Below are 15,899 nucleotides of genomic sequence, written 5' to 3'. Positions count from 1 at the left end.
TCCAAGTAGTTAAATTGACCGACTACCTCCAATTTTATATTGCGATAGCCCATCTGAATTTGCTAACCCATTTGGCGAATACCATTATCTTTGTCTTATTCGAATGTACTTTTTAACAATGGATGGTCAAAAACCTGTCCGAATAGCTGAGCCTCTGTTGCTGATCTCCTGGCGTCAGATACATTAGAATCATATCGTCTGTTTATAACAGGGCACTGATTTGTGTGCCGTTTAGCAAGGGAAGAATGAGCTTAGCAGACGACCACTGCTGGATAAAATCAGAACTAGCGTGAAGAGTAGCAGTGCTAGCGGGAAACCCTGCTTCACCCCGCTGTTGGTAACAAAATCAGCAGTATATTCACTATGATTAAAGCAGCTAACCGCTGCAACTGTATCAAAGTACAGTAGCTGGATTACCTGTAAAAGGCCAATCGGGATGCCTATTTGGTCTAGCGGTTTCCACAGGATCATGCAATCGGCAGAGTTGAATGCCTTGGCTTAAAGTAGAAAAGCAACCTAAACCTGGCCTGCCCTGATGGTCATGTATTTCACTACTATGTTTAACAGCAAGCACTGGTCCGTTGTAGAAAACCCTTCCTAAAACCCGCTTGGTTGTCTGGAATAAGTTGTTGGTTATAGCCCATGCCTCCAACCTTATGGCGAGGCAATTGGCAAAAATGTTGCTCGCTACATCTAGTTGACCAATGGGCTGATAACAATTGGGGTCTTTAACTGACCCTTTGTTGAAAATTGGCCCCAGAGTTTGGGGATATCGTGGACTGCGTTATTGCATTGAACCAGCATTCCAATACTAGGGCCCACCAATCAAGGAACCATCTACGTAAATGTGAACGGATCCCATTGGGTGAGGCACTTTGCCACTTTAGTCGTGCAAGGCAAGTATGGCAAGTATGGATCTCTGCTGGAATAAAAAAGCAGTCTGCCTCGGCTGGCCACTTCTGCATATTTTTATCTAAACTTTCCACCCTGCCATTATAGAACACCTCCTGGAAGTGACTTAGCCATGCTTTTGGCCGGATGTGCCAGGGCTCCCCCACCTTATTCTCTTCGTGACCCCTAACAACCAACCAACAGAATGCTTCGGAATAGTTTCCACTGGCGGTTTTATCCAGCTGGACCTTCTGTCTTTTTACAAAGTCCAGTTTCTTTTTTTTTAACCTTTCTTTACACTTGTTTTTGATTGCAAATAGCTTCCCAGAGTAGTAAATTCACCTCTTGACGGCCATACAAAGGGCCCATTTTTCTGATATGTAATCTGCAACAAACCAAGGAGCACCCTTTCTTTCCTTTAGGAGTTTTGCTATTCCTTGGTTATGACGCAGCTATTGACTGAATGTTACTTAACAGCTTTTCGCACCAGAAGATAATCCTGCCTGGTTCCTTTCCATTAATTATAAGTTATTTACCGTAGTGACTAATGTACTCCTAGACTATAGTCCCCTTTCCTCCATACTGTATGGGTGTCCCATACTAGGGACAGAAGACAGAACCCATTAAATTTAGAGGCGAGCAGGGGCCCGGCCTTGGGAGTATGCACTCCCTGAGGCGCGCGACCCAGGGAGCATGCGCTTCCGACTCTGCCTACCAGCACCACTCAGTCCCCTTTGACGCATCAACAATATTACCATTGCCTAATAACACCAGTTTTATTAGTGGGGAGGATGGTGGGATGTATGGAGGAAAGGGGACCATGGACTAGGAGTATGTTAGTCACTACGGTGAGTAACTTAAAATTACTCCTACTTTCCTCCATACTGTATGGGTGATTACAACTGTATTTAGCCCCAGGGTGGAGAGGTGACCCTCCGAAGAAAACAAGTTCCTTAATACTGCCTGCCCAAATGCTCCGTCGGTCCTGGAGCTGGCATCTAATCAGTAGTGCTTGCAGAAGGTCGAAGGCGTAGCCCATGTAGCCGCCTTGCTGATGGCCTGCCATGGAACGGGCCTCTGGAAAGCAACCACTGTGGCCTTGGCTCTGATATAGTGGGCATGCATATTTGCCAGGAGTGGTTTGTGCTGCCCCTCATAGGCCTCCTTGATGGCGTAACCACCCATCTTGCTATGGAGGCTTTGGATGCCAGATAGCCTGGCTTTGACCCACCAACGGTGACAAAGAGCCTCTGATTTGCAGAAGCTCTTGGTTCCGTATAGGCAGAATTTTAGAGCGCACCCAACATCTAGACAGTGCAGTACCCTCTGAGCTTCGTCCTTAGGGTCAGAAGAAAGTAGGTAGCACAATCTCCTCACTCAGGTAAAATGAGACTACCTTGGGTATGAACACAGGATCTAAGGACCACTATGAAACTTAGTGTAAGGTTCTGAAGACACCAGTGCCTGGATTTCACTGACCCTGCGTGCAGACGCAAGACCCACCAAGAGGACTGTCTTAATGGTGACTAGCCTGATGTCCACGGATGCCACTGGCTCAAATGGTTTATGTGTCAAGGCGCCCAAGACTATGTTGAGGTCCCAGAACGGGTGCGGCTTCTTGATAGGAGGGTACAGCCTGGCGAGGCCTGCAAGATGTCCATTATCCACCGGGTTGGAGGATGAGAAGACCTCCTCCTCAGAGTTCCAGTAGGCTCTGATGGCCGCCAGATAGGTGCGGCATGTGTCTACTTGCACCCCTGAGTGTGTGAGGTGTGCTGAAGCACGTCATCCAACGTGCAGGTCAGCGGATCAACCTCCTTTGATTCCCCCCAGTGACAAAACCTAGTCCATTTGCTTTTGTACTGGCTCCTATTAGCATCGCTCCCAGCACCCTGTATGATGTCTAGGTTAGCCTGTGGCAAATGCTTTAGTGACCTGTCAAGGAACCACTCTGCGAGGGCTAACTTGAGGGTGAGGGGTAGATGACAGTGCCTGCCTGCTGCGATAGTAGGTGAGCTGGACTGAGCGGAAGGTGCATCAGGGGCTGATCCGAAAGGCTGAGCAGTTCGGCGAACCATGGCCTTGCCGGCCACCAAGGAGCTATTGGAATGATACGGAGGCGCTGGGCCTCCCTTATCTTGCAGATTACCCTGTGTACCAGGGGAGTGGGAGGGAAGGCACATGCGTTCATGTGGTTCCACTGTATCTGCATTGTCCAGAGAGCGCCAGGGGCACCTCCTGTTGGACCAGGTGGCAAAGAGATCCACCTTAGGATGGCCCCAACTGTCAACCACCATGCTCTGCTGAGAAAATGTCTTGTGGCCCACATGATGGATATGATCTTGTGCTCAGAGAGAAACACCCTCTTGGAGCTCATATCCCAGATGAGGCCCAGGAATGTTTGATTCTGGGTAGGCTCTAGCTGTGACCTCTTGACATTGATGGAAAATCCCACCAACTCGTGTAGAGTATTTATGAGGGTGGAGGAGGTGTGGTGGACTGCCTCCGAAGACCCTGCCCCGACGAGCCAGTCATCTAGGTATGGATAGATGTTGTGACCTTGGGCCCTGAGAAGGGCTGCCACTGCATTCATCAGTCTTTTTAAGACCCTGGGGACTGAATTGAGGCCAAAGGGTAGAACCTTGTATTGGAAATGAAAGCCCATGATCCTGAACCTCAGAAAGGACCGATGGGGTTGCCAAATCGGGACATGTAGGTACGCATCCTTCAGATCCAGGGAGCACATCCAGTCTCCCATGCACAGTGTCTCCGCTATAAGCGCTGGGGTAACCATCTTGAACTTTTGAAGAGGAAGGAAAAGGGGGAAGGTCCAACACAACTCTCAGGCCCGCCTGGTGGTTCTTGTGCATGGCAAAAATCTGTGAATAGAAGCCCAGACCATGCTGGGAGGCTGGGACTTCCACTGCCTGACTCTACGAGGGAGCAAATTTCTGCCAATAGAGTTGCTGTCCAAATCTGTGGGAGCAGAGGATCGAGGGGAAGGAAGCTAGGTAGGCAGTAGCCCATGGACACAGAGGATCCAGGGGTCCGCGAATCTCATGCGCCAGCATTGGGAGTGAAGGGCAAGCCTGCCCCCCACACCGGAGACATATGGACCCGGATGGGCGTGTCATACCTTTTTTCAATCTGAGGCAGAGGACTGAAAAAAGCCCTTGTGGGCGGCCTTGTGTTAGTACCGGTGTTGGCTTGGAGACCTGTCCGGTTGTCTGGACCATTGTTTCGGAAGCCCAGGAAACCACTGAAGGACCGACCCTTGGCTGACCACTGGTGCGCCTGGCTGTATGCTTTAGGAGTGGCCTTGGTGAGGATGGATAAGGATTTGGCAGTCTGAACTATTCTATCCAGGTCCTCGCCCGTAGTGGAATGGTGCAGGTCGCCACTCTCAAAGGAAGGTCCAGTATTCGCTCCTGGACATCCGGGTTGAACTTGGTCGCCCGTAGCCAGGCCATCCTGCTCATGTCCGTAGCGATTTAAATTGCACGGCCCAAGGCGTCAATGTGCGCCACCGTCGACACCATAATGTCTTGCGCTACAATTTTGGACTCCGCCAGCCCTGCCTTCAAGCGTGCATGGCTCTGTACCGGAAATTATAAGCTGCTCACAGTAGTGACTAACTTACTCTTAAGTCCATAGTCCCCTTTCCTCCAAACGTCCCACCAACCTCCCCCCTAATAATACTGGTGTCATTAGGCAATGTTAAACCTCTTTAATTACTCTTACGTCCACTTTCCTCCATACTGGAGGGGTGATTAGAACTGATTGTAGGCTAAGGGTGGAGAGGAGACCCTCTTTAAGCAAATAGGTCCCCGAGAACTGCCTGTCCGAAAACCGCCTCGGTTCTAGAGCTGGCATCCAGACAGTAATCCTTGCAGAAAGCCGAGTGAGAGGCCCAAGTGGTTGCCCTGCTTATGACTTGCCAAGGGACATGGTGCTAGAATGAGATGGCCGTTGCCTTGGCCCGGACTGCGTGGGCATGCACGTTGGGTCCCACAAAGGGTGCGGTCTCTTGACGGGCAGGTAGAGCCTTGCGAGTCCCATCAGGTGTTTGACGATAGTGTTGGAAGAGGAGAAGATGCCCTCCTCCAAGTTCCTGTAAGCCCCAATGGCTGCAAGGTATGTGCGGCAGGTGTCCTGAGTGGGCGAGGTACGCTGAGAACGAGCACATCGTCCAAGGCACACGCAGGGGGTGGATTCCTTTGGAGTCTGCCAGGTGGCACAATCTGGTCCATTTGCTTCTGTACTGGGCCCTGTTAGCCTTGCTCCTGGCGCCCTGTATGATTTACAGATTGGCCTGCGAGAGGCTGAAGTGCTGCAGCGTTACCTACTCAGGTACCACGCTGTGAGGGCTAGTTTCCCTGGCGCAGGGTGGATGACTCTGCCCCCCGCTTGGGTCAGAAGATGTGCTGGGCCCGTCGGGAGGTGAATCGGGGGCACTTGCGAGAGACTGAGTAGCTCCGAAAAACCATGGCCTGGCCTGCCATCATGGAGCTATTAGACTGATCCAGAGTTGGCGAGACTCTGATTTTGCAAATTACCCTGTGAATCAGGGGCATGGGTGGTAAGGCGTAGGCTTTCATGCCTGTCCACTGGAGGTGAAATGCGTCGCCCAGAGAGCCATGGCCCCGACCTTACCAAGATGCGAACTGGGGACACTTCTTGTTGTGCCAGGTGGCAAAGATCCACCTGGGGGTAAACCCCCACCTGTTGAAGATCTCCTGAATAATGAGGTTGTTTAGCTGCCACTCGTAATTGTCCGCTCCCAGCCTGCTGAACTCGTCCACTTCCAGATTGGATTCCCCCCAGAGGTGGACTGCCGTGAGGAAAATGTCATTTTCCAAGGCCCACTCCCATATGTTGATCTCCAATCTGCACAGAGGAGGGGATCTGTGCCTCCCTGCTTGTTGACGTAGTATACGCTGGTCGAGTTGTCCGTCCAGATGAGAACAACCTTGCCCCTGAGAAGTGGTAGAAATGCCTTGAGCGCCAGCCAGATGGCGTTCAGCTCTATCAGATTGATTCAGTATTCCTGTTCCAGACGAGTCCAGGTGCCGTGGACAGATCGTCCAGGGTGGCTACCCAGTCCTCGAGAGAGGCATCCGTGGTGACAGTGGCCTGCGGAGTGGACGTTCAAAAGGGCTTGCCCATCCGTATGTTGCAGTCGCTGGACCACCAAGTTAGGTCCGGGTGGAGAGATGGAGGAAAGTTGATCATCTCGGACTGAGCGCCCAGGTCCTGGTTCCATGAGGCTGCGAAGTGCAGCTGAATCCTCCTCATCCTTAGTCTTGTGTGCGGGACGGCTAATAGGACCGATGCCATTAGACCCAGGAGATGTTGGTAGCACCATGCCGAGGTCACCTCTCTGTTGTGGAAGCGGGTGGTGGCCCTCTTGATAGCTGAGATTTTGTCCTCCGAAAGAAATGGAGCACGAGTCCCAGACAATGCCCAAAAATGTCAGTCTGCGTGGGTTGCAGCTGCGACTTCTTGAGATTGAGCCCAGATCGTGCAGAGTGTTCATAAGGGCATGGAAGTGTGGAGAACGCTTCGGGAGATGAAGCCCTGACGAGCCAGTCGTTCAGGTGTGGGTAGATGTGGAGGCCCTGCGCTCTGAGGAGTGCCGCCACTGCATTCATGATCCTGGTGAAGACCCTGGGGGCCGAGTTGAGGCCAAACGGAAGGACCTTATACTGAAAATAGTAGCCCATGAAACTGAACCGAAGGACAGAACGATCGGGCTGCCAAATCGGAATGTGTAGGTATGCCTCCTTCAGGTCCAGGGAGCACATCCAGTCTCCCTTGTCGAATGTCTCCGCTATAAAAACTGGCGTAACCATCTTGAATTTTTGCAGGGTAAGGAGAGGTTGAGGGTGGAAAGGTCCAGCACAACTCTCAGGCCCGCCTGGTTCTTCATCTGAATGGGGAAAATCCTGGAGTAAAAGCCAAAGCCTTGATGGGGGTCTCGGACTTCCTCCACTGCTTGGCTCTCTACGAGCGACCGGATCTCCCCCAAGAGAGTTGCTGTCCCAACCTGTGGGAGTGGAGGGGAGGAGAGGCTGGGATAGGAAGGTGGTACCCCATGGATACTACAGAGAGGATCCATAGGTTCAAAAAATTCTGGTGCCAGAAGTGTGCATGGAGAGCAAACCTGCCCCCCACCGGAGACACAATGACCCAAAGGGGCGTATCATGCCTTCTTTCCCTCAAAGGCTGTCGCAGAGGTGGGGACTGGAAAAAGCACTTACCCCACCCCCTTTTTTTGTTTCTTGCGCCGGCTCTGAAACGGCGAGGGGTCTGGCTGCCTGGATCTACGCTCCTAGAAGCCTCTGAACCCTCCGTTAGTACAACCCCTCTCAGAGCGCTGTAGAGATTGGGAATACGATTTGGGCGTGGTCTTTGTCAAGATGGATAAAGACTTTGCCGTTTGTGAGCTGTTTTTCTTTTAGTCCAGCTCCTTGTCTGCGGCAGAGTGGAAAAGGCCCCCCTCCCCCCACCCTCGATCGGTAGATCTAATATGCGTTCCTGGACATACGGGTTGAACGGTGTTGCCCGGAGCCAGGCTGTTCTTCTCATGTCTGTGGCGAAACAGATGGCACGGCCAGAGGTGTCAATACGGGCCACGGTGGATTCCATGAGATCATGCACCATAAACTTTGCCTCGGCTAGACCCGCCTTAAAGCACGATTGGCTCTGGGTGGGGTGCTCCGGAAGAAAGTCCGCAATTTCCCGCCATAATCTTTGCTTGGCGTCACCCAGCATGGCATCTGCGTTGCCCTGACTAAGATGTAAGGATGCGTTAGAATATAGTATCTTACCGTACACCTCCAAGATCTTCTCCCCGTTGCCTAGCAGCGCCACAGAGGCGGCGGCTGAGAACAACTGAGGCTTGGAGTATAGTCATGCCACAGCGATCACCGAGGAGTGTGGCTGAGGATGGCCCGAGAGCAAGAGTGTATCCCCCCCTCCATCTGCCTGCACTTGGCTTCCAGGCGTCGATTGACCGGCTGGGCCGAGTGGGGTTTGAATCAGCCCTTCTTGGCCAGGGAGAGTACACTGGTCTGCAGAAGAACCCCCGATTTGGCAGAGGGGCGTTGTGTGAACACCTCCGCCAGAACCCCCTCTGCCGGCTGCTCGACTTCGGGTTGGGGTAGGCACAGATACTCAGCCAGCTCAGCAAGACGTTTGTGGAAGGCCCTGACTGAGGATGGCGCGTCAGGATCCTCCTCATCCGTATCAAGTGGATCTGACGAATCCTGTGGAGGAGGAGTAGTAGTAGTAGGCGGCGCCGGAGGCTAGGGTACAGGGACCGCGGCCGGAGGCTGAGGAGGCAGCGGAGGCTGGTACGGAGCCGCCTGAGGAGTTGGCTGGGGAGTCGGAGGAGGTGGCCACACCGGGGCTGGGGCGCCGACGGAGGCATCTGTGGTGCCGCTAGCATTGCAGGAAGGACTTCCCTCATGGTGTCTTTGAGGATACCCCCCCATCCGAGGTGACCTCATGAGGCCGAGGAACCTCTCGAAGAAGGCCTCTTCACTGACCGAGGAGGTGGCAGGGGGTGCTAACGGGGTAGCTGGGAGCTGCTGGAGCCGCTGCGTACCCTGCCCATATGGACGCAAGGAAAAGCTGCCCTGTGCAAAAGAGGGGTAGGCTGTAGGCCAGTCCCACCTTGACATTCGGTCTTCGCTGATTTCCTGGAATGGCGTCAGAGGGGTGCTTCTGTCTGGTGCGGCGGCCAATCTGTCGAGCTGCCTGCCACTTGCTTCCAACGTGATGCTCAGCCAGCTGGGCCCGGCCTCGTCCAAGACTCTTGCGTGTGGATCACGAGGCCTACCCTGCTCTTTGGGCTTAGGCCCTGTAGGTGTAGTACCCTCGACCCGGGGGTCGGTAGAGCTGCATTTAGGCACCCCCTTGGACGTATTGCTGGTATTCGGGCGTAGCCCCTCGCCCATGGTGCCGGTACAAGGGCTGAGCCCCTCGGCCATGGTGCCGGTACAAGGGCGGAGCCCCTTGGGCAAAGACCCAGTAAAAGAGCCTTCTGGTCCCTCAACACACTGTCGCCGGGAGGATCCGAAGATCCCTCGCCCCGTAGGCTGGTAGCTGCAGCAGCCTCGGTGCACGTGCTGGTAGAAGGATCTGACCCATCCCTCCCGCGCGGGAGAGGACTTGGGAAGGCATCACCTTTGTGGGGTGCGATGGTGATTAGGGGGGCCCTACCTTGGGCTTGGTTCGATGTTTCACGAAGTTCTTGAGGTCCTCTGGAGGCGATTTCTGGAAGAGCTCCCTCCACCTGGCTAGTCTGTTCTTCAGCGCTTTCGAGGACAGCGAGCCACACGCTGAACAAGCTTGCCAACCGTGGTCTGGGCCAAGGCAACGTAGGCAGTGGGCGTCTGAAGTTGGGAAGAGCTCATTACAGGCTGGACACCTGCTGAACCCTGTAGAAGTTTACATGCGCCGGGGAGGAGCGCGACACCTGAGGACCGAGTACCTGAATGACAAAAAGACAAAAAAAGAAGACAAAGAAGAATTATCCACATGTGGAATTACATGGCCGAAGCCAAACCCAGGAGCCCTGGTGAATTCGGCTCGTTCCCGTCGACACGGAAAAGGGGACTGAGGTGTGGCGCTGGTGGTTGGAGCCAGGGCATCGCATGCTCCCTGGGCTGCACCCCCGCATGCCTCTAAATTTAAAGGGGAAGAAGGTTTTTTTTCTTGTGAAAAAGGTTTTGTCCCCGTCCCAAGGAAGGGTCACCCATACAGTATGGAGGAAAGGACATAAGAGTAGGAAGTCAGCAATTTTGCGCCAAAGCCTCTGGTTGATAGCGGCGGGCATAGCGTCCGTATTAGGCTGACGAAGATGAGGGGAAGCGTTGGAATACATGTTCTTCCCGTATGCTTCCAGGATCATCTTCTTACCCAGGAGTGCAGAGGCTGAAGTAGCTGAAGACGATTGTGGCTTGGAGTAGAGCGAAGTTGTGGCGATCACAGTGTGTGGCTGAGGGTGTGCCGACAGCAAGAGGGGGGTGTGGGGGTCCCCCTCCATAAGCCTAAAATTGGCGCTGAGGCGCTTGTCGGTAGGCTGCACAGAAAGGGGTTCAAGCCATTCTTTTTTGGCAAGTGCAACATCTTTTTGCATCGGAATCCCTGTTCTAGCCGTGGGGCGTAGAGTAATGACCTCTGCTAGGACCCCTGCATCTGGTTGTTCCACCTCAGGGTGAGAAGGTCCCAAGTCTTCCTGCTGGTCAGGTGCAGCTGGAGGAGTTCTGGGCGCTGGTGACTGCGGCGTACTGACAGGGGCCAGAGGTTGTTGAGTCGGCTATGGGGCTGCCAAGACTATTGGCGGCGTGGGAGCTGGTGTGGTAGAAACTGGCAAGGGCAGCTGGGGCTGCCCTATGGGCAGAGTCGCTGGAACCACGGGCGGAGCGGGCATTGGTGTCAGCGGCAGGATTGGAGGGAGCATGTCCCGGATCACATCCTTGAGGATGAGGCCCATCTGTGGAGATCTCAGGAGGGTCAGAAAAACCTTTTTTTAAAACTTTCTTCACAGGCCAGTGGAGCTCGTGGAGGTGCAGGCATGGGCTGAGACCTGGACACACTCCGCCTTACTGTCTGAGGGGTGTATTGGCCCTGTGACAATGAAGGGTATGCTGTAGGCCACGTGCCCGGTGAAGATCAGTCCCATCTGGAAACTTGCTCCCTACCTGTTCCCCAAAGGGGGATGGTGTCAGGCGAGCCACAATTTTATCTGGGCCGGCGACCATCTTGTGCAGCTGCATGCCACGTGCCTGTGTCGTGGTGCTTGCCGCGCTGGGCACTGCCTCTTCCAAGATTCTTGGCCGTGGAGGTTTACCCTGCACCTCAGGACGGGTCATGGTAGGCTGATTACCATCGGCTGTATTGCCGTTAGTGCTGCGTACAGGCGCCCCCTCAGACTCATCTGTCCAGTACTAGGGCATAGCCCCTCAGGCATAGACCCGGTAATATAACCTTGCGGTCCCTCAGTGATGTCACCGGTAGGATTGAATGACCCCTCGGCCCCCCTCTAGCAGCCTCAGCATTCGCCCTTGTACAAGAACCTGAAAAGGTCCCTCCGCTCGTGCGCTTCCCGGGGAAGGAACAGCTTTGCGGGGTGCGGATGAAAAAAGTGCCGCTACCTTGGACCTGTACTTGTGCTGGACGAATTCCTTCAAGTATTCTAGAGGTGACCTTCCGAAGAGCTCCCTCCACCGACCAAGCCTGTTCTTCAGAGCACGCAGTGTCATCGCGTTGCATATGGTGCAGCCCTCCCAGCCATGGGTTGGCCAAGGTAGCGGAGGCAGAGAGCGTGGGGGTCGGACGTAGGGAAGAGCCCCTCGCAGGCTTGACACCTATTTTATTGAAGCACGCTGACGTCAACATACGCTGGGGAGGAGCGTAGCGCGGGAGGTCAGAGGTATGTGATTAAAGACAAGAAAGAAGACAAACACTTCTCTGGGGAAGAGGGCATTGAATTACTAGGCCAGAGGCCTAACCCATGAGCGCTGTTGAAAGCGGTCTGGCCTGTCGACGTGGAAAAGAGGACTGGGGAGTGGCGCCGGTGGGCAGAGTCAGGGTAGCGCATGCTCCCAGGACCGTGCCCCTGCATGCCTCTAAATTTCAAGTGTAAGAAGATTTTTTCTGGTGAAAAAATTTCTGTCTCCCGTCTCTAGCGAGGGACGCCAATACAGTATGGAGGAAAGGGGACGAGAGGTCTGAGTAATTAATGGTACAGGATTTGGCCATGTCGGTACTGTTGAGCATCAGCTTGCTCCTTACTAAATAACGCCAGGGCGCCAACCTTACACCATCTGTAATTCATATTTTGCTCAAGCACTGTGCCAGCATCAACCAAACCATCACCAGAGTTTTGTAATCGAGCTCTGCCCAGTTCAAGATTTCAAAATGTTGGATCTTACGAAATGAAAAGGCTCCGACCATACAGTTGTTTCGTCTGCATCCTCTTCACATCTCACTTATTTTCTGCGTGACCTTTGTGCCTTGAATACTCCCTTTTGTCGCTTCTTGTATTTCTATTCTTCCCTAGCATTCATCATTGGCAGCTCTTCCTGCCGATGCTGCTGCTTCCTTACTCTCCTCTTGACTCTCTATCCAGATTCTACCTTCACATCTACTCGAAAGTCACCACTACCTTGGCATACGCAACAACTTTGTTTAATGCAGCAGCGTTGCTTGTGCAAATAGCATTTAAACCAATTCTTCCCTTTCCTAGTTTCACTCTCTTTATGAGGAAGCTCTTCTTTCGGTTAAGCGATCTTTCTATTCTGATCTTAAAGGGGAAGTGCACTCAAACGTTTTATTGTCCCTAGCAATCGGGCATGTGCTTTTAAGCATAGTGTGATTGATCGTAAAAAAAATCTCCTACGCATCTTACCTTAGTTTTCCTCCCTTTTACACATGCGATAACAGGTTGGGCGCGGCCATCTGGTGCTAATCTTAACCGTTGCTCCATCGCCCTAGGTTCAAGTGCCCTTGCGGCACTAAATCATATCACCCGCCCCTCAAGCTGCCATCACTATTACACATGATATGCTCCACCTATTTTCATGATGTTAGTGGGTAGGGTAGCCAAACACGCCCAGTCATCACTCATGCCATATTGTCAGTTAACGCAGAACCCGGAAGATCAACATACACCCTCTTGCAGCGTGTCCCAAATCGGATTTTCTCATCAATACATTTAAAGAAAACATCCTTAATCTGCAATTTAGCAAGTGTTTTTATATAACAAAGAACGCTCCAAAAACCACATTATCATGATCCTCTGATTTCGAACAATCACCTATTGTTGTGTGCCCTTTGGTTGGATAAGCAAAACTAAAATGACGCACATGGTGTTCCTTTCGGGCGAAGATGCGGATTCGACGCACATTCAATCCCAAGGCTTTGGCCTCAGTTTCTTGCTACACTGTAAACGATGACAGGTTGCTCCTTCTCGCTGGTACAGCGAAAGGGCATATCGGTCCTGGTCTATCGTCCCACAAGACGGTGATGCAAATAGATCAGTTTAAGCGTATTTGCCATTGTTGGCCGAAGAAGCCATCCCATGGTAGCTGGAAACTATGGCATTCGCAGAACGGTAGAATATATCTGTGTAGATAACAGAATAAAAATATATATTTAATAGCCGTTCATTATTCAGATTTATCCATTTACCCTGTAATTCTTCAGCAGATGAAACTTAATAAGTAACACAAACCACACATAATGAACACACACATACAACATGGGGGAGTATTTGAGACTACAATGTGCATGAAAGGTTAGCGCTGTGAAGTAGGAACAGCTCCCAATGGGACAGAGAAACTGACAGAGAAATGCAACAACAGACAAATGGAATTATAACGGAACTGGGAATATTATCTAAAGAAAAGGGAACCAAGTTCACTCGGAACATGTCCCGGCACATCCATTAATAAAACATTGATCACCCTGATATTCTATGGCATGAAGTGGCTTAGATATTGCTAGACTGCATACTGGCTGTGGTGGCGTGTCGCCGATGAATAGTCACCACAATATGCTCCAACCCATAACAATGTCAGTAAGCAATACTGGCCAAACAAAAATCAAACCTTTAATCACTCTTTAAACTATACACAAATAATTATTAGTAGACTTATAAATAAACCGCGAGTTACGCACTTGGTTTTTTAAGTATGGCGCGGTATAAATGGAATCAACGGAACAACGTATTGGGTCCTCTATTTTTGTCAAACAGCATATTTGCACGTCGCTGAATTGTTACATATGCATACAGCACAAATGCCGATGAACCTGCATCATGTTTGGTAGTTCCACTGTCTTGGAGTAACAGAGTGTCCGCTCAGAACAACAGTTTGCATAAATTGAAAGGAACAAGTTACTTACCTGTAACTGTTGTTCTCCAGCATGGGTCTGGCATGGATTCACATGCTCATGAATATTCTCCGTCGTCAGGCCGGGAATCCTCGGTAAAGAAAAAAATCAGTATCAGTTTCGTTTCTGATCTGTCTGTCTTAGTAGTAACCAATCACTGATCTCTGGGTCATACTGCCCCCAGCCAATGACTGCCCTCTCCCTAAGCCCCGCCTCTGGCAGCCATCCTCAGATTTGGTAGCACGCCAAGTGGCAGTATGACCAAGTGAAGAGCCGCAGAGGGGTAGGTGGGAGGGTTTGCATGTGAATCCATGCCAGACCCATGCTGGAGAACAACAGTTACAGGTAAGTAACTTGTTCCTTCTCCAGCATGGGGTCTGGTATGGATTCTCATGAATAAAAGAATACATGGCAGTATACACATGCACAACCACGGGAGGTGGCAACAGGCTCAACATTAAGCAATACAACTCAACATTAAGCATCTCTTACCTCCTCACCAGGCTCACCTTAAGCGAACAGGTTGCGCAGCACCGCTTGGCCGACCCTGGACTCCTCCCTGGAGTCCCGATCGACGCAGTAGAATCTTGTGAAGGTGTGCGTCGACCTCCACGTAGCAGCCCTGCAGATGTCCAGCAGGGGCACACCAGACAGGAACGCCGTGGTAGCAGCGATCGCTCTGGTCGAATGGGCTCGGACGGCCGGGCAGCAGTCGGTTTGCCAACCGGTGACAATGCATGATGCAGCCGGAGAGCCATATGGAAATGGAAGTCTTCGAGAGAGCCTTCCCTTGATTCACAGACCCAAAGTTCACAAACAGTTGTGACATCTTCCGAAAACTCTTCGTGCGGTCCATGTAGAACTTCAGCGCTCTAGCTACATCAAGCAAGTGCAAAGTCCTCTCGGCCGGCGTCGAAGGTGACGGGAAGAAAACTGGTAACACCAAGGGCTTGTTGAGGTGGAAGTCCGACGGCACCTTGGGCATGAAGGAGGGGTGCGTTCTCAGCACCACCCTTGTGTCATGAAAAGTCAAGTATGGAGGCTTGCAAGATAGGGCCTGAATCTCTCCCACTCGTCGTGCAGAGGTGATGGCCACGAGGAACGCTGTCTTCCATGACAGGAACTTCAAAGGCGCCGAATGCATAGGCTCAAATGGGGCTCCCATGAGCCTGGTCAGCACCACATTAAGCTCCCACGCCGGGGCAGGGGCCTTCACCGGCGGGAATGATCGGAATAGTCCCTTCATAAATTCCTTTACCAGGCGATGAGACCACAAGGACGCACGTCCCATAGTCCTGGTATATCGGGAGATGGCAGCCAGAAATATTTTTATGGAGGCGTGAGCCAGTCCAGCTTTGGCCAGCGACAGTAGGTACGGCAGCACTTGAGGGGCTGTAATCCGCAGAGGGTTAATCTTCTGTGCATGGCACCAGACAGAGAACCTCTTCCACTTATGACCGTAACACTTGAGAGTCGAGGACGCCTTGGCCTTTGCAAGAACCTCTCTGCAATCAGCCGGGATATCGTACCCTCCAAACTCTAGTGCTGCAGGAGCCAGGCCTGCAAGTTCAGCGACTGTGGGTCGTGATGGAGAATGGCGCCTCCTTCTCTGGAGAGAAGATCTGCGTCCGCCGGCAGCTTGACTGGTGGGGACATTGACAAGTCCAGAAGGTCCGGGAACCAGATCTGCCTCGGCCACGCCAGTGCGACGAGGATCATCCTGCACCTGGACTTCTTGAGCTGGTTGATGAGGTGGAGCAGCAACGGCAACGGAGGGAACGCGTATAGAAACAGGCCGTCCCAAGGGAACGAGAAAGCATCGCCCATGCTCCTCGGCTGTTGGAACCTGCTGGCGAACCTCTGGCACTTGGAGTTCGTCGCCGTCGCGAACAGGTCGATCTGGGGTTTGCCCCATCGTTGGAAGAGTCGATCCACTTGGTCCTGGCGCAGTTCCCACTCGTGGCACGAGCGCAGCTCCCTGATGAGTGAGTCCGCGATGGTGTTCTTTATTCCTGCCAGGTGGAAGGGAACCAGAAACATCCCCTGGGCGATGGCCCAGTGTCAGAGATCCTGGGCCTCCTTGGATAGGGCTGGGGATCTGGTGC

At 52.4% G+C, this 15,899-nt stretch overlaps 1 protein-coding gene across 4 annotated transcripts in view; it reads right to left on the bottom strand.

The window, feature by feature from the left end:
• Positions 1-15,899, bottom strand: part of NUMA1 (nuclear mitotic apparatus protein 1) — a 1,289,555-nt gene that overhangs the window by 277,627 nt on the left and 996,029 nt on the right. The window lies entirely within an intron of this gene.

This window comes from Ambystoma mexicanum, chromosome 7q (assembly GCF_040938575.1).
Source record: "Ambystoma mexicanum isolate Mex_15411 chromosome 7q, UKY_AmexF1_1, whole genome shotgun sequence".
Lineage (NCBI taxonomy): Eukaryota > Metazoa > Chordata > Amphibia > Caudata > Ambystomatidae > Ambystoma > Ambystoma mexicanum.
The sequence above is the reverse complement of the archived record's forward strand: the minus strand, read 5'-3'. Positions and strand labels throughout refer to the sequence as shown.